This window comes from Sceloporus occidentalis, unplaced genomic scaffold (genome assembly GCF_023333645.1).
Source record: "Sceloporus occidentalis isolate IW3139 unplaced genomic scaffold, rSceOcc1.0.p SCAF_25, whole genome shotgun sequence".
NCBI classification, from domain to species: Eukaryota; Metazoa; Chordata; class Lepidosauria; order Squamata; family Phrynosomatidae; genus Sceloporus; species Sceloporus occidentalis.
This window is the reverse complement of record NW_028317005.1, coordinates 163,111-183,522: the sequence shown is the minus strand read 5'-3', so window position 1 is coordinate 183,522 and position 20,412 is coordinate 163,111.

Sequence of the window (20,412 nt, the reverse complement as noted above, 5' to 3'; positions counted from 1 at the left end):
TTTGAGTTTTTCTAGGTTTAAATATTTTGCTTCATACTGCACTTCTGTAAAGTCATGTCCACAAAGCACTACTGGTCCTGAACTTACATTATAGGACCCAATCGGCCCCTATAGCAGCAGTAAAGGTAAATGTATGGCATCCTTGACGCCATCCCACATTGTCTTTTACCCTGTTTGTCGGAAACTTGTGATCAAGTATATTTGAACAGACCCAAGACGCCAAAAATAAACCATTCAGTTGATACAACACATCGTTTTAGGTGACCAGAGCCTGGAACTTTTTTTATGGAATTTAAAATCTGACTCTTACTTATTTTTCATTTTCAGTTCAATTCTGCCCCTTCTTAAACTGTATTGAAATTTGCATAGCTAGGTTTGTCTATAATTATTGGAACATTTCTATTCAGTGTATAACATAGCAGAAGATGATGGCGCTATAAATAATAGTGAAAGCAATAATAGCATCTAATATTTTTACATGATCCTAAAATACTACAAGCAAGGCAATTTACATTTCAAATTTTATTTGAAAAATAACATTCCCCACGGTACTAAACTGCACACGAAGAAACAAGTTATTTCTTAATTATTAATTTCAATGTTTGTGACTAATTTTATCCTCCAATCAAGGGTGAGGACATCACTGAAAGTGCCCTCATTTTGCCTTAATGTGAACGGAGGGCAATATGGCGTTGCGTCCAGTGATGTCATCTCTCGGATTCTCCAATCTGATTTTGGCATTAAATGAAACACCAAAAAATAGATTTTTTTGGTGTTCATTCTATGTATTTTGGGCTGATGAATACTATAGCCATTGCTGCCGCCCAGGAGTGATGGGAGTTTGAGCGCAGGGCTTTCTTCTGTGTGTTTGGCATTACATTAAATGAAATTTTCGTCTAAAGATGAGCAGATTTTCTGTAATCGCCTTAATTAAAGCATTCTATACTGTGTTGTGATCGATATTATATTTCTTTATAAGAGCTATTTCCTTTCCAGCACTTGTATGAAAAACCACCATGTGAAAGCCATAACTGCACCATTGTGGCTTAATTAGCATTTATTCTGTGTTATTTTTTTTTGCTTTTTTTTAAGCAAAAGCATGTGTATTGAAATTAAATATTACATTTAAAAGCTACAGTACTGTAGGTTACACAAATATAACCCTTTAGCATTAAAGCACTCCTTGCATTGTACAGTTATATTCTTATTCAGATCGAGGCACATTGTGCTGTGTTAAAATGCGTTATGATGAATTAGAGATTTTATTGTGCAAATGTTCTCTCTTTTGAACAAGATCATAAATCCATGTGGCGCGCAGGTATTGCTTTAAATGTATAAGAAGCTAAATGTTCGTTAATTCCTTCCAAACCTCTTGTTACTTTCTCTATAGTAACATAAGATGTTGCTGGGGGTTTTTTTGCCCTCCTCCCTCATCATGTTTTTGAGTTTTAGGTTTCGTCGCTGCTCCATCCATCCAATGTTCTGATCTGCTCTAGTTCCTAAGCAGCCATAAAGCATCACTGCTGTGCTGAAACAGCATGGAACCTAGCACAATGATGCTGGGGAAAAATTGGGCCAGCTCTTGCAGTATGAACTCATTAGCTGCTAAATATCACTTTTTTCAAATAGAATCAGGAATAATAGATGTTTCTAAATGCTTACTTTCAGATCATTATCATTAATTGCTTGTATTATGTATGGAACAAAGTTTAAGGGTTTTTTTATGCAGAAGAGTCCTGATTTAAGTTATGCTAGCACCTTAAGGTGAAACAAAGAAGGAAATAAGGCTAAAATTGATATTTCCTTTCTTGTAGTCAGACTCATAGCAACCGAACCCTTTTAACCCCTTAATGACAAAGCCCGTACATGTACGGGCTCAAAATGCATTGTTTTCAATGGGTTTAGGGACCGCCCATTGTCCTTAAGGGGTTAAAAATCTAGTACATCTTACTTACTAGTGTGACCTTTAGGAAAGTATAGTTTTTGTGGCGCCAGTTAAATTGCTATACACCAGTTTAGCATGCAGGGTAGCAAAATAGGAATAGAACATCATAAAAGCATTGGATTCTTTATAATTCTTCAGGTGATGTCTGTACACTGAAAAAAATATGTACTAAAATGTAACTTAATCAGTGTATAGCAAATATATCTCCAGTAAAGAAAGCAGAGTTGCCATTGTTTCATATTCGAGTGAAAATGTGTACATATGTGTGTGTTTCCTCCATGAAAAACCTCATTTTGGTGTGTGTTCGGGAATTATTCCACACGTGGGATGTCATAGAATGTTAAAAGAATTCTTATGAACAAAGCAGGGGGATGATTTTAAAACAATTCCAATAAATGTGAAAGCCGTTTACTAAAAATCCTTTAATAAGCAACAGCCTTTTCCAGAACATCTCGAACACGTGGAAACATCATTAACGCCTCTGTCAGTAAAGGCATCTGCAACACATTGACGAACAGCAATAAAGAAAGATTAAAACACATTTTACAGCTACAGTTGTGAGTTAAGTGTTATGCTGGATGCAGGGGCTATGGTTTACCAGAGCTCAGCAAGATTATATTGACCATAGTACTCCACAAATAAATAAAACGTTTAATATAAGACCAAGGAGAAATGGGAGTTCCTGTCTTGGCTATCTTTTAACCTGGTGTATTGTTTGTGGCAGACAACGAGGTTTTGTTCATCGTTTTAATAGTATTAACTATATCATCATTTTACTCCATCTGAATAATCTTTGAATCGTTTCTTGTTAATCATTTTTTTGAGGTGTCAACTATCTTGAAAATGAGCAGATACAAAATGTTGCACTTAAAAAACATAGCATTTGATAGCTGTTTTTTTTTAGTATGTCCACTTTCATTCAGAAAAAGCAATTTATAAATGACTACCTTCTGACCAATGTCTTTCTGGGTCTTAATGAGGGTCAGTCCTTCACTTTTTGAGTTGTGAAGAGGACTAAAGAGCTTTCTAAGCCTGAGAGAAACTCAGTATAAAAATACTTTTATGATATATATATATATATATATATATATATATATAACACACTGATCAGCCATGACATTATGACAACCTGCCTAATATCGTGTAGGTCCACCAGACCTCTGAAGGTGTGCTGTGGTATCTGGCACAAGATGTTAGCAGATCCTTTAAATCCTAAATTACGAGCTGGAGCCTCCATAGATTGGACTTGTTTGTCCAGTGCATCCCACAGATGCTCGATCGGATTGAGATCTGCAGAATTTGGAGGACAAGTCAACACCTGAAATCATTCCTGAACCATTTTTGCTTTGTGGCAGTGTGCATTATCCTGCTGAAAGAGGCCAGTGCCATCAGGGAACACAGTGTCCATGAAAGGGTGTACATAGTCTGCAACAATGCTCAGGTAGGTTGTACGTGTAAAGGTAAAATCCGCATGAATGGCAGGGCCAAGCAGTTTCCCAGCAGAACATTGCCCAAAGCATCACACTGCCTCCGCCGGCTTGCTTTCTCCAGGTAAGCAAAACACACGCACTCAGCCTTCCACATGATGTAAAAATAAAAAGTGATTAATTAGACCTTCTTCCATTTGCTCCGTGGTCTAGTTCTTATGCTCATGCACCCATTGACAGGGAGTCAGCAGGGACATCCTGATTGGTCTGAGGCTATGCAGCACGATGCGCAACAAACTGCAATGCGCTGTGTGTTATGACACATTTCTATCAGAACCAGCATCAACTTTTTCAATTTGAGCTACAGTACCTCATCTGCTGGATTTGACCACACGGGCCAGCTTTCACCCCCCGAGCATCAATGAGCCGTGGCCACCCATGACCCTGTCACCGGTTCACTGCTTTTCCTCCATTGGACCACTTTTGACAACTGCAGACCGGGAACACCCCACAAGAACTGCAATTTTGGAAATGCTCTTACCCAGCCGTCTAGCCATCACAATTTGTCAAAGTCACTCAGATCATCAAGCTTGCCCATTTTTTCTACTTCTAACACATCAACTTTGAGGACAAAACGTTGACTTGGTGCCTAATATATCCCACCCACTGACATGTGCCATGATGACAAGATTATCAGTGTTATTCACTTCACCTGTCAGTGGTCATAATGTTATGGCTGATCAGTATATTTTGTGACTACTGTATACAAATGTGTGCCTCAACATATTGTATCCCTTCCACTAGAAATATATATTATATTTCAAATAAAAATATCTATATTAATTATAAATGAAATTATATATATAAATATAATCTGTTGAATCAAGGTTTTTCATCAATGGCATATATTTAGTGTATTTTAAATATATTTTATAAAATGTGTTTTTTTTAATCTATTTTTAACCTATTAATCATATTAAATGGTGTATTATACATATCAAAAGAAAGACCTATCTGTGTTTTAAAAAAGCGTGTGTGTGTGTGAACTAAACATAAAAAGAAGGATTGTGGTTGAACAAACCCACTAGCGTGGGACAAATCTTGGTCGTGAAGAGCTTACCTTTCACCTGTTGTATTACCTTTTACACTTTGTGTATCTTCTGCTTTACACTTTTCAGTATTTTTCTTTTACACCTATTTTCGCATAGTAATGGAACAGCAAGGAGACTTTTTCCATACACATTGTCTCGAAAGGCTCTCTTGCACCCTTAATATGACTGCATGCTGGAAGCACCATGTACAGGTATGAATTCATTGTGTCAAAGGTAACTCCCATACAGCCGGGATCATGATTTTATGCCCCTGTATCATTTAAGGTTGCTGGATGTTACGAGCACATAGTTGGCACAATGGGCCTGCCATGTACGTAGTGCCATTCCAGTGACCCCCTTAAATGATTGCTAGAAGTAATGGCTAAAATATATGTTTCTGTTGGTTTTCAGTTAGTGACTGATCAGCAGCTTCTCTGTATGTGAAATAAAAGTAAAAAAAACAGGGATCAGTGCATAGAGCAGGTAGCCTAATCTGGATGTTTGCAACCATGGAGATCAGCTTACCAGTATCCAAGAAAAAATATGTCTGATCCCGGCTAACATGTAGGGTGAGTTAAGCAGAGGCCACCCTTACCTTTTTTTTGTAAGTCCAATTTGTTATGTGATCCACTATTTCTTATGGCCGGTTTACTCGTTATACTACATTTGATGGAAGTCTTTTCAGGATACGTTGTGATAATTCCCATAGTACCATTACTATTTCCTTGCTAAGCTTAGCCTCTTCCATCCAAGCTGATTTTAATCAGTATAAGTAAGATAAACAGTGGCAACTCACTAGACTAATTCTTAACACCTAAACATAGCTACTATGAAAACAACCGTAGCCTATTACTTTGAGTATATAATGTAAGGCTTTCTGTTAAAATCATTTAATTTAATCTAGTGTAGCTGTTTATATAATGGCGTCCTGCAAAATCTCTGTTCTTTTGGGTGGACAAAATAAGCCAACATAGTAAATTAATGTGGGGTCCAAATGCGGTTTGAAGATACAGATGTAGAATCAGATAATGCAATACTAATAGCCATACTCATTACACACTGATTTTAGGTGCTAAGGTGACTAGAAGATTCATAGTACAGAAGCAGGTTTCAGTGCATTTTTTTGAGTAACCTTTAACAAGTCCAATGGGGCTAGGACAACTGACAAATACAGTTACCGAATAAACTCAGTGACTATACCCAGGAATTATCATGTTGGACATTTACCAGAGGCAGCTCACCATCTAGGAAAAATAACCCTTAAATAATCTTATTCTTTGGCAAATTGTAGTAAAGCAATAAACAGAGCCAAAAAGCAGTCTTCTCCCTTTATAACCTTTTAATGAATAGGCACACTACAACAGATAAGTAAACCAAAAGAATGAGTTTTTCAGTTCTTTATAATTATCACAAGGTTAGATAATGCTTGTGTATATATATCAATTATCAATTATTTTTCATAAGCATCTAACAAGTTAATTATTGCCAGGAAGTTATACTCAGGGAAGCAGGTAGGAATTAAGTATTTTATCTACAAGGTGGATCAAGTTGACCTTGAAAATTAATTAAAATATAAATGATTGAAACAAATCATCGATACTCTCCTGTTTTACAATGTCTATTGGGTCATTGTAGTTTCTTTTTTAACATAGAGAACAAGAAGAAGCAAGAGAAAGTAGAGAGACATTTAGAGAGAGAGTAAGAAAGTGAACTAGGGTGATTGACACCGAATTTTGTTTAAAAATTGAAAAAGCCCTCTGAATTTTGTCCAAAACGAAAGGTCAGGAAACAAAATTTGTTATCGGATTTCGAATGGACCAAAAACGAAACAAGAAATACAACTGTATCTCTGGTATTGTACTTTTTGTCTCAGGATCACATTATCCACACGGTCCTCTAAGGTGCAGAGGAGGTTTTATAAATCGAAAGAGTGTTGTCTGTTTTATTGGTTTTCATATGGCAAAATAATCAGCAGCAAATTAAACAAAACAGAATTCTTGCACTGACTAAACAAGTCTTTTCTCCTAACTATTTCGCTATCTGCAAAAATACAAAGCATCAAGATATTCACCACTCCTAGGCTTTGATGTTTGCTCTCTCGTGTCAGGGAACAAAATGGTTCTCTCCCTCGGTGCAGGTATTTAAACATCTCCCTTCTAAATATGGGGAGCGGCTGAGTAAAGTCAGGGAGAGTTGCAGTGGTGACTCTAGGAACAATACGTAGGGGGGCACCTAAGATACAACAGTCAAACTGGGGAGGCACTAATAAGTTCCACCACTAAATCATGCCACTGAAAAAACATTATATATATAAATAAGATACCAAAATACCAGAGTATTGCAATATGCACTGATGCCTTTTTTTATGCCCCCCAATCACTATGCGCTGGCTATTGATGCAGAGCACGTAGTGATTAGGAAGCACAGAAGTTGAGGTCTGAAGTGACCCTAATGTTGGGCCGGTTAGAGGGGGATTGTGATCTCCCTAACCAGCCCTGCTCATTGGCACCTCTTACCAACACCAGGGCTCATGATGCCTGGGTGCGCACTGCCCATGGGGACGCCCGATGAGCAGGGCTGGTTGGGGAGATCACAATCTTGCAGCTGCCTCGGCGCAGCCCTGAAGACCAGCCTACTGTTTTAGGGGCTTCATGGTGAATCACATTGCTGGCAACTGTCCAGTTTGCCCATGCGTTTAGATGGCAATGTGCCAATTGGTCTTGCAGCTGAGGGGTTCAAATTCATGGGGGGGTGGGAGTAAGGAATAATTTAGGGGGACAATTGCCCCCCCCTTCCCCACTCTAGTGACACCTATGGAGAGTTAGAATTTGTAATCTCACCTGTAATCTCTGTGCTTGAATAAGTATGTGGAGTGGGGCACTGGGCCGCCCTACTCTCCAAATGCCCCCCTCAGGGAGCCAAAATAATAAATAATAAGTAACTATGCACTACTCTACATCTCCCTGAGGCTACTCAGGATATACTCTGCAATATTTGGGGCACTATATACACAATCCCTGTTATGATTCCAGGGACTCTGTATATATATGTTATATATACACATATAACAGTGAAAGCCCAGGACAAGATGCTGGGAGCACATGATTTAAATAGGCAGCTGCTTGTTATCAGTAAAGTAAAACATGAACCAATGGCATTTCTCTGGTGATGAAAATTGGTGACTTTTTACTATATTTGCAAATCTAATATAGAAACTATACTGTTGCATTGCACGCCTCTGTTGTACCAACCAAGTCTAATAACTCTACATAAAAAAACAATCCCAATGAACATCTTTTTAACCATATGGAACTACCATAGGATTTCCTCTGGAATTGTTTTTTTTTCACATCTTTCTCCTTAATGGGAGATATATTTCATCTGAGAAAAAGAAGGAGACAGCAGCGTCCAACCTTTCTTGGAAGTGCTTACATTTTCTGGGTAACCTGCATTACAATCCAGGATTATAACAGGAAGCAAAAGAACCACAACCTGATTAAAAAAAGAATGTCCCCCATATATTGCCAGAATTGTACATATCATTCAAAACATCCACACTCTCTAGCCCACCGGCTGAATATTGAAATTCAATTTCAAGGAACATGAGTGGGACCAGATTGCTGAAATCTTAACTGTAGTTGAAGAGTCTGGAATACATTGGGAAGAAATATATTTTTGTTGCAATGGAAGATGAAAGTAATACAAGATAAAACTGGGTAAACTGCTTTGAACAGACAACAGAGCCTGGTATCCCAATTTGGGGACAGAAAAAGAATGTAATTAATCCTTTGGATGCCTGTGGGGTATGCAATCCAATTTTATTGTAACGTGTAAAAAAAACCAAACCTGCTTGCAAACAAAGGGTTAAAGACAGCCGCTGATATTTGCAAAGCGTCTTGAGGCTTAAAAGGTTAATGTTCTTTTTCTGGAAGGAATATATGCCTCGTAGTGATTGGATGGTTTCTGGAAAGAGCAAATGAATTTCACCTGGTTCTAATTTGTAAAGGCTGTTCTCGCTGCAAATGTTTTTACGTTTCTTAAAGAAGTGTGGAATAGCAGGATAATATAAGACCAGGTTTTCATGGACATATTAGGTAAAGATTACGATGAAAAAATAATTCTGTGTAGTCTGGGCCCTCGCATTTTCATCCTGTATGTATGCAGTAAACAAACACCGAAAAATGTGTGTTTGTATGCAGCAAATACAGATTACACATGTGAAACCGGTAGCAAAGTCAATCAGTTTTGCTAACAGATCTTTTCTTTCAGGAAGTGCTGGCTCGTTGTCTTTACAAAATCATCCTCCCACTGCCCGCACAGCCGAGTATATGGCAGCAACATCCTTTTATATACTAACGAATTTGCACTGCTTAAAAGGGCTTTTGTGTCTGTGCCAGGAGCAAAAATCATTAACACCTCCTGCAATGTTTCAGCGATAAAGCATATTGGCAAAAGGGTCCATGGAATCATCACAGGCTCAGTCCAAAAGGGCTGGCGGAAATTTCCCAAAAATATGTTCTATCATATTCCAACTGTAGTTCCAGAGATTGATTATTCAGAGTCCAGAAATTAAAACTGCAAACTTACTATTCCAATACTGTCTGATGTTGGTTAGGTACACATCCCACATCAACAGCTCTGCCTTTTTATCAGATCTGCCATTATAGATACCTAAAATTATTATACGCAACCCCTTAGTGAGCTTCTCTAATTCCAGGTACTTGGATGCTTAGGCTTTCCTGGACAGTGAATCCCCAAGTGACTGGACTCTGGAAGCACAAATATCAGTGATAGCTCCTTTAATATAGAAATAATGAAGTTGTTAGGCCCATGCCTAAAACAAAACCAAGAAAAAGCCATGGCAAAAAGAGCAATTCCTCAAGTATTGAGGTGCTTTGGGATGGAGGTTAACCTATAGAAAGCCTCCCAGAAACATTAGCAGATGTACATTTTGCTAAGACATCGAACAAAGTAACATCCTGAGATATGTTTGGACCTTTCAAAATTGGGTCTTCATAAGGTAAAAAAGAAGCAAGCACCTATAAGTACACGGATGTGGAATCTGGAATTAAAGCAAGCATGTTGGAAAAATAACAATGAAATACAAATACTCTCTGTGCATTGCTATAGACAGCACCGAATACAGCCAGAGAACACATTCTTTATACTTCTTTAGTCTCAAGAAGGCAGGTTTATTGTGTTTTTTTATATTTATACAAATTGGTCATCTCTCCAAATTATCACTTTAACATTTTATAATCTTGGCACAATTTAGAAAGCTTTAATTCTCATTGCAAGCTTATCCTGTCTTCTCCGACTACTATAGAGCCAAGTATTTCTTCCCATACAGACATCTGCTTTAAATATATCCTGTTTTAGAGGTCTCTATTTATACATTGAATCATCTTGTTTTCTTCGTATAAGATTTTTTTTTTTACTTACTATTAGGTTAACTTATTAAGCAACACAGCTGCTGAAATTATCAAATCCATGTTGTCTAATGAAACATTTTGTTGGCAAATAATAAGACTAAAGGTCATTTTATGATACAGAAATTTGAGTTTATAGATGTCATAAAAGTTTTAAAAGACATAAGTTAAATAACATAGAGAAACAAATTATAGAATACGGACGTGGTGTTCACTTTTGATATACAATAGTTATAAGTGGACTGTTTGTTATATAAGTAATCAGATTTCTCAATTAGAGCCTTCGTGTTCATTCCCACTTATGCAATTCATAACTGTTTTGAACATATATTGTTAATTCCTGGTTTAGCCAGATTGCGGATGAAGAGGCGCCCCTGGAACTTGAAGGCCAGTGGCCACCAAATGAAATAAGTGCTGCCCATGGCTGGATATGACAGGCTGCACATTATGTTTGTATGCTTAGGAGGTCTGCTGCTAAGCATGTTCAGCCAATAGAGCAGCAGATCAAGTGAGAATGGAGTGTTCTCGACCGGCAACTGAAATAAAGTTAGACATAACTATTTTCAAGAGTCTCAGATTTTGAAACAGATGGGGATATTAAAATGTTGGAGATGCTATAAAATAAAACACTAAAGTAGGGACCATCCACTTCATAAGAAACCCAACATTTTATATGAAAACAGGTAATGGAAGTAGAGGGAAAAATATGACACGTTAAAGTTAAGTTGATTCAAGTTAAAAGAGTGAGGTCATCCCATCAATACCTTAGCCTCGTAGAATTTACATATATTTGGGAATAACTAAAGTGAAGTTGCTGTTGTGTCACTTTTTATTCTGATGATTGATAACATACATATATGGACAAAAGTATCATGACACCTGACAATTACACATGTTTAGACATTGCATTCAAAGTACATAGACAATAATATGTAGTTGGCCTCCCTTTTGTAGCTATAACAGCTTCCACTATTCTGGGAAGGCTTTCCACAACATTTTTGAGTGTTTCTGTGGGGATTTTTTGGCCATCCATCCAGTAGAGCAATTGTGAGGTCAGGCACTGATGTTCATCCCAAAGCTGTTTGATGGGGTTGAGGTCCGGGTTCTGTCCATGACAGTCAAGTTCTTCCACACCAAACTCATCCAACCAAGTCTTTATGGATATTTCTTTTTGCACTGGGGCATAGTCATGCTGGAATAAAAAAAGAGTCTTCCCCAAACTGTTCCCACAATGTTGGAAGCATAGTATTGTCCAAAATGTATTGATATGCTAAAAGGGACATACAAAGATGTTTTGGTCAATGCTTTGCTTACAACTTTGTGGGACAGTTTGAGGAAGGACCTTTTTCTAGGAGGATCGTGGGTAGGAGAGTATGTGTGTAAAAATAAAGCTACTATTAAAGTGTCTTTTAGCAACAAATATTACATATTCATCTTAACCATAATGTAATAACACAATGATATACTAGTATGAAGGTTGTTTCCCTTTAATTTTCAGTTATTATACATTACATTACATTACATAAACGGCAAAGAATTCCGAATCATGTTTATATCATTAGAGTTTGACAAACACAGACTGACATAAAGCCTTAAGGTAAAATATCTAAATGTATCCCAACTTTTGAGCCACATAGACAATGATGTGGCATTTCACCCTCTGGCTACCACCGAAGAGATATCAACTTAAACTTGTATGTCTTCCTCTTAATGTTTCCACTATTACTCCCGCATGGTTATTTGCATTTTGACAAATTATGTTTTATAAAGAGCAAAATAATTCTGATTAAATGGAATTGGTTATCTCTCACCTGCTGTGAATCTAGTAATATAAATATGGCTTATTTTTGGGTGTCATCTCCAACATCCAATACTTCTTAATTAGTTCATTAACAAAGGCTCCGGGTGGTGGATTTTGACTGCTGAGAAGATAATACTTAACATGGGATATTATCTGAGAAACTGATCTTTTAATACTGTTCATTTTGATGTATTCATATTTGCTCATCTCCTATGTGAAACAAAATAGAAATGATATTGATATCATAAAGAAAAAAATAAACATTTATGACAAAAATTCATAAACAATAATATATATATTCTGTAAATTTAGTAATTTTTAATATATCTACTTTGAAGGAAAAGTCGATAATAATGATGCAAGGATGCCAGCCATTTAAATAATTATTAAAAATAATAATAATAAAAAAAAACATCTTTAAGCCATATGTTCCAGAGTACTGAAAAAAATGCTGCCAAAAAATGTATAATTCATACATAGAAGGACATTACACTTTTTAGCTTTTAAGATTTGGAACAGAACAGAGGAGGAGGCTATACACCTTTCCTGTTAAATCTGCAAAAAATAACGTTCAGTTCTATAGCTTGATCTGATTCTTAATCTCCAAGGACTGTGAGGCCCAGCTGAGTTAAATCCAACTGTGACCTCAGGTTGGAAAGATCTGGGGATGACTTATGACAACTCGACGGAGATTAACGCAACAAGACTGTATTGGCAATAGAAAAAGACAGAAAGCGGCTTTGTGCGAGAAGGAATGCCTGTGAAATCAAGAGGGACTGGATTACTCCTCATTTTTTTCCCCTTTAAATGTGGTAGCCATTTTCTGTGAGTGAAAAAAGAAGAAATAAATGGATCTAGAATAAACAAGATGTATCAGGAATGTCAAATTCAAAGGTCATACCTATGAACTGTGTTCCTGAAAATATTAGAAGGCACAGTCACTCCTGCTGATAAGTTAACAAGTACTACTGCTAGTTTTATTGTTTTTTAAATCCAGCGCTTGCTGGGTAGGTTCAAATAAAAAGAAGCCCTACATAGAAAAATGACTTTGAATTTGTTGCTGTAAAAGAAAAATCAGTAAAGAAATAAATACTGAATAAAGCATCTCTATTTTGATGATCGGAATATTACAGGTATAACTAGCTCTATCTAAGTATATATATATATATATATATATATATATATTTTACACACATACATACAGCGTATTATCTATATCTAGATTGTAAGGTGATTTTAGCAGAGCCCTTCTTAACTTTTGCTTCTGTAAGTCTGAATTGTTAAATACGATTGTATCAGAATATGATGATGCTATATAAATCAATCAATAAATAATAATAATAATATATTAGACTCTTTGGGGTCTGTTCATTATTTTAAATAGCAATCATAAAATGTTCCCGCCCTTGCATGGTCACACTTGCATTTGTTACAAGTTGCTTGTGAGTACATGCAAGTGAGCTGGAGGCAAAGGCATGACAGTTGAATGACAATTTGCATGTCCTCATATGTAAATCTGTTTTGATTTACATAAATACATAAATGACAAACACAAGGTGAGGAAAAGGAAGCATTCAATTGCCTTCAGACCCCCTATTAACGAAAGAGGTGCAGAGTGCCTTCGTCTTTCCCCATCCTGTGTGTGGTATGGAGAAATAAAATAAATGACCGATGGGGAGTATAGAGCCTATTTTTAGGCCTTAATAATTCTGGTGATAAAGTCAGGTGCTTTGGTGGTAATACAAAACTTAACAAATTATTATTAGTGTCAATAATATATGTTATTGAACAAAACAAACAAAATATAACAAACTGTTGTGTAAGGTAATTATCGTTTTCATATTCTATTTGTAGGTAATGTACATTATATACACTATGATACATTATATACTGTACATTATATACTGTATGATAAATGAACCCCTATAAACTTTAAAACAAGTGTATTAAACCTTGTAGTATGACCGTGCATGTGGAAAAGCTTTACAATATTCATCTCTGCATTAGCACAGCTGTTTTCCTCTGGGTGTCCTCGTAGGTCCCTGGCTAGGAAAATATTAAACAACTTATGAAACTCTAGTAGAGGCAGCTGGTCATGAAATACTGATCCACATTTTCACCAGAACCTGCAGTACATATCGCAATCCTCCGAAACAAAAAGACTGCACAATATGCTAACACAATAAGCTTAAACATGTTTGATTTTTCATATTGAATAGAGTAGCATATAACACATAAACACTGCAATGACATGTTACGAGAAAAGGGAGAACAAGAGGCATCGGTATCCTTACATGCTGTATCGTTCAGTGGTTCATAAACAGGAAGACAAAAGATTTATACATATGGAAAAAGTAGTCAACTACTCTATACACTATACCTGGTAACAGCTGACCCTGAGACTCTTGTATCAACCTTTTAATAGCCCATCAGGAAGATTCTACATAGTGGGTCACCTACCGGCCTCATCAAAAACATTGAGTTGGCATTATTTAAAGATACAATTCATTGAGTCACCTGTATACAAGCAGGGATATCAACTATAACATGCAGGGAGCAAAAGCACCAATTGGGAGTCTTATATATGATCACAGCAGTGTGGAAGAGGAAGAAGTCCCTGAGACCCTGCAATCAGGGCAAAAACCCAAGAGCAGTATTCATTTTGATGGGATCTAAAAAAATATTTATTTTGGTCAATCTGTATTTGATATTATTCCAAATATGGAGTGAATTTTAGAAACATGCAGTAAAATTATATATACATTATATTGATCATTTATATGCAAACTTATTTCATCAATATATCTAATTTGGCAGAATATTAATAATGTAATTTATGAATCTATATGCTAACTTATCAATTTCGATTTATTAAATACTTTGAGAGTTCCAGTCTCACAAAAATACAGGTCGGCCCTGCTACTTTAAGGTGGCAGCCGGCTGATGACGTCAGTGCGGCTGACTGCAGGGTATGCATGGCCAGCCTAGTCAGCCTAGAACGGAATATGTCAATAATGGCGATAATCCATTATTTGAGGAATTCCCTGCTATTGAGAAAAACACGTTTTTTTTTCTTACAGTGAGCCTGGTGTAATTTGCTAAAATGAAACTTCCCACTGTTTGCCTCCGACAGCACAGTTCCAGTTGCCAACAAACAAAATGAGCAACATGCCAGCATCTATTTTCCAACAAGGAATTAAATAATTAATATACTAACCGGCTCCAGTTTATCATACCGATGTCTGGGGGTAAATTTGCACGATCCCCTTCTTGCGCTGTAATGGATCGTGCAGGTGTGCTCTGAAAAACCAAAAACGGCCATGCTTAAGAAAGCAAGAGATACGATGTGCCACTGTATTAAATAAGGTAACAGTACATTAAAACGCATGGGAGGCTGGCCAGAGTCTGACTCTAGAATTTATTTAAATTCTTATATAAATAAAAGTTCTATTTTAAATTAAATAAGTATGTGTGCATGTTGAGAAAAGGGTCTCAGCCATTTCGAAGGCTCAAAAGTCTCACCTTCATACCTTAAAAAAAAAAAATCTTGGTTTGTCTAAAAATCCAAAAAAAAAGCTAATTATATTACCTTGTACTTAGTAAGGAAAAAACCCACACATGTTATTTCTTAATGTGAAAAGGTGATTTCCTAGCAATGAAAAAAAGTGGCATCAGCTATAACGAAAAAAAATTAATAATAATTAATGGGAAAGTTGTAGAGTCCAAATAATAATGATATTTTGATTTAGTTCTCTCTAGAACTTGGCAAATCCCCAGAATGAGTAACCAAGTTCGCCCAGGCACATATTATATACAAATGCTATATTTCCTGGACCTGTGGATACATTTGTTCCAACTATAATTTGCTATTTGCTCATGACTAGTATTATTCATGGTTAGGCCCCAGGTGGTTATGTGCAATCTCCCAAGAACATGAATAAGACATTTCACTCCCTAAATTATTGCATTAGTGTTACTTGATACTGGCAGTTTATGCAATTGAGAAGAAATTAGTGAGCGGGCATCATGCTGAATTTGTGCTCTGAAATAATATTGCTAGATTTAGTTATTTTTTAAGATGTGTAAAGAGGTGCTTTGTAACGGATATTTTTGAAGTGTTTCGAAACTATGCAAAATGTAAAAACATTTTGGAACTTGGGTGAATTAGGAACAATATCTTTTTTTACATCCATGAAATGTATGTTGAGGTAGTCAGCAGGTAGAGGTCTAACTCAGTGATCTTTATTTATTATTTAGCCTGATATTTGCTGGATATGAATCATGGAAACTCTATTTCCGCTGTAGCTGTTTCTTGTAATCATGATCTAAATGGCACACTTTTGGGGCAAGATTTACATGTGGTCAATCCATTGAGTTCTGTGCAGTGTTCCCTTTAAAAGGAGAAGACCAGCCTAGAAGCAATGGAATATATACTCTATTTAAAAGCTGAACTGTTGTGGTGGACAAGACAGCTATGGGAAAAGATAAACCTGAGCCAAGGCTCATCACCAGATGTGTAGAACAAAAGCGAGGAGCCAAGGAGCCAAACCAGGCGCCGAGCTTTTGTGTGTAACACCTCCATCTGCTCCGCTAAGTTGATAAGGATGACTGACATTAAGAAATTCATTACAAACAGCATGGGTACCTTGGATGGTAACTAGGATGGCCACCCTTTTTTGATTTTTTTCACCAATTGTCACACTGCTCTGCAAAAAAAAAAAAAATTTCTTCTTGAGGTACCCACAAAGATAATTTGGGTGGCTAACCATTCCTTCTTCACAAAAATATATTCACCGATGTCACTCTCTGTCTCAAACTTTTCAAAGAGAGGCTCAATGCTGAGCTTGCCAAACACACAGCAATATCAAATGCTGCAGGTAAGCAGTTGTGATGCAATTGGGACAAATCCCGGCAGTCAGGAGACACAGGGTGGATTTAAAATTTGTCTAAGATCCCTACTAATTGGCAAAGATACACAACTTACTTTAGTAACTGCTTACTAGGGGGTTAAACTGTACACCATAGAGTAAGACTGGCGATGATTAGACAGCCCTGGAACTTTAAGTCATTTAAGGCAATGACATAAGACTGGCTGATCGTTGGATCTGCGTGGCCGCGCATTACATTAAGCTCATGTATCATGCGGCCTGGTATATCCAGACAGTATCCCCACACTGCAGCAGGCATGGTCCAGTGTGCCAGATGGCCGGTACCGGACTGCCACAGAGTAATGCAAAACTCATTGCATTAGTGGTTCTAAAACATACACCATTAGCATTACAGCTTCTACGGAGCTAGGGGAAAAAATAATAGTAATTTCCTATGATATTTAAACTGATATTTTACTGTTTTATCTAAAAATTAAAGAAAAGAAAGAAAATCCCACAAGACAGATAGAAATATGAAGATTGACCTGCCTACTGCACTCGCTCAGTATTAAGTAACACTCAGCGTAACCTGCAGCACCATCTCCGAGCTGCCAGCAGAAAGGAGTTATAGGGCAATATCACAATAATGGTTCTTGGCATCGGAACAAGTCTGCTTTCCCGTAGCCTGGGACTTCCCTTGGAATTACGCAGAGGCCCTCGCAGCTGCTTGCTTTAAGCTTTGTTAATGCTTGTAAATTAGGGTTGGACAGGTTTTGAAAGTCCTAAAGCATAAAAGGCTACCTCTGCTGGGCCACACAGTCCCAAAGCAGGTCTGCATAAACTAGTTCAGCTACTAATAGACCCTGAAATTAGATTTTAACTATGAATGTCATTCCTGGCAGGCAGGCAGGCAGGCAGGCAGGCAGGTATAAAGGTGTTGCTGTGTCACAAATGAGGTAAGTGCAAAAATATTAACGTCTTAAAAAACTTAACCTGCTGGAAAAAAAGGGACCCATGACACAGCTGCGAGTACTGAGATAATTTCAACGTGAAATGTTTAATGGACCTTTTTTGTGGGTTGATAGTTTAACTTTTATGCAGAATTATTTAGATATCTACAAAAAAAAGTTTTAGACATTTTATACCGAAAAATTTGATTTCAATATTTATCTTAAAATATTTTTAGTCTGGTCCTGCTCAGTTAATTAATTCCTAAATTCAACCTATATGAGCCCCAGCAGTCATCAATATCTCATGTGTTAGCAGGTTTAAGCTAACACATTTAACCCCTTAAGGACAACGGGTTGTCCCTCCAGCCATTAAAAACAATGCATTGCGAGCCCGTATTTCCAGTTTGTTTACCTTTAAAAAGGCCCTGTGTCCAGTGTGTTTTATCTCTATGCATCTGTGTCTTTTAATATAATTTAATGACCATATTGGCATTGCATGCGTCATGACATCCCCAATTCAATGAACTTGAAACTTTTGCTTTACAAAAACCAGCCTGAAGGTTTTTAAACACATTATGTGAGAAGTGTGTGTATCCTTCCTCTAATCATAAGCAAGATATAGCCTAATCTGCATATATTCTCCTTTTCCTTTCAAGTCTACCTGTTTTTAAAGTTGACGCATGACAAACACTTGATCTGTGTTATTTGTTCTTATAACTGGCATGTTCTGCTGATTCAGCTACTGAACGATGAAAAAAATAGCAATTTTGCATATTTATTTACAAAAAAGAACAACTGTGTTGGAGATGTTCCATCAGTGGCATTAAACGCTGTTGTCTTCTGACATATTTTGATCTGTAAGGCTAGATCTGTAAGAAACTAGAGTCCATTAGACCTTCTCTTCTTTGTGCTGCAGTAAATTACCCAGACTCTTCAAACACTGTAATTTGGATGCAGAAATGCCATCCCACAAAGACTTTAAAGGTTTCATTGCTGTGTCTATTTCACGGGCTGCATAGCAATGATTTCTCTTTATGTATGGCAACTTCTTTCAATTTCCTTAAACAATTCTATCTAGGCCAGCGGAAAATCTAAGGAAGCTCCTTTTTTCTGTCTATTGAAGCAATCCATTATATTATTTTCCATTATAAAAAAAATCATATAAATACATCCTGAAATAATTAAGCTTACCAAATAATCTATAGGTTGTACCAGATGCAGGGCCAGAAGGTTGATAACGGCCTTGGCACTTTAAGGCCGGCGGCTGCACACTACAGCACCCAGTTTGCTGTTGGAGAAGCAGATCAGCAAGCATTTGCCCCACATGCCAAGTGGCCAGTTTGGGCCCTGCCTAGAATGGATAACAATCAAAATTGAAGAGAATTTTTAACCACTGAAAATATGCTATTTTTGAAATGGGATAAAACTTTTATTCCAATATTATTATTTTTTTTTACTATATATATATATATATATATATATATATATATATATATATATATATGAAAATGGGGGGGGGGAAAGCACAGCATGTCTAAAATTAAATGAGAGGAGGCTCTTTAAATACATAAAGGAGTAAATTACAAACGCACTATTTATACGAAATGTTTTCATTCAAAACTAAAATGCAAGTTGAGAGATTAGCTACTAGGCGATTAAAACTAAGGTGTTTGTAAATAATGTGTATTATTTTGAAAGGAAAAATGAGCCTTCGCTAATAAGAGTGAAATTGAATTTTGTTTTGTGACATAAAAATTAGATACACATGGGGTATTAAAGGATTCATTTAGAATAAACAGAACTGTTGCTAATTTTCCACAAAGCTATATGAATTAAAATATCAGGTTCTTTCTTTGTTGTGATGGCACCAGCACAAATTGGGTTATATTTACCTGTTTTTGTGTCAAGTTCGAACAAATTAAAAGGAATTCTAGGAATTATTTGCACCTTGATTGGATCCCTTCATGGGTATTCTATATAATCCTGGTAAATAAACTGCATCTTGAATGTCCTGACCGCCATATACATTTTGGGTTAAGATAAATAATTATCTAAAATGACAGAACAAAAATATTGTTTATACAATAAAATTGTATATATATGTCTCTGGGGGGAATCACTTGTATGGGCGCCAAAACATGGCAATTACATTACTAGTGACAATGCAAAACTTTTTATAGTCTTTCAAGTCTTTTAAGAACTTATTTGGAGTACAATGATGGCCAAGCAGCGAAGTGACCCTTTTCTACTCTCGCAGTGTGCAGCCATGTTTCCAGTTTGCTGGAGCACATTGCAGCACTTAATGTCGGTAACTATACGGTCCTATGGCCCATGACCAGTCCAGGCCTGCGCTCAGCATGCAATTATGTGCAAGTCCAGTATTGCCAGTGAAGGAACCCTTTTCTACATCTTTACCTGGCTGACCACAATCTAGGTTCCCCGGTTTTCAGGTTCCCTTTCATGACCAGGGAGAGGGCATTTTAGTGGATAACAAGCAGTATCTTTGGCTGGAACTGGCTCTGAATGAATCACGTATGTGGCTTTTTCCAAGGGAACACTGCTTGAAGAGAGCAGTGTCCTACATGAAATGTTACCATTGTACAAGCTGTACTTAACACAGTTTTGTTATTTTATAAGCTATTCATTTGAAGGAGGTAATGAGAGAAATCACTGTCATCTTATTGACCACAAAGGAACGGAAATGTAAACTGTAAATTACAATAATATTCTGATCAATATCATATTACGTGTTCCAGACCTTCTGTTCTAACTACTGACACCAGCACTCCATTTTATGTTCTAAATAAAACATCACATCCACCCCCAACTCTTAACACTACAGTGGTTGATTGGTGATCATCAGGCATTTATAATAGATCTATAATAGTTCTGTTCAGTCTG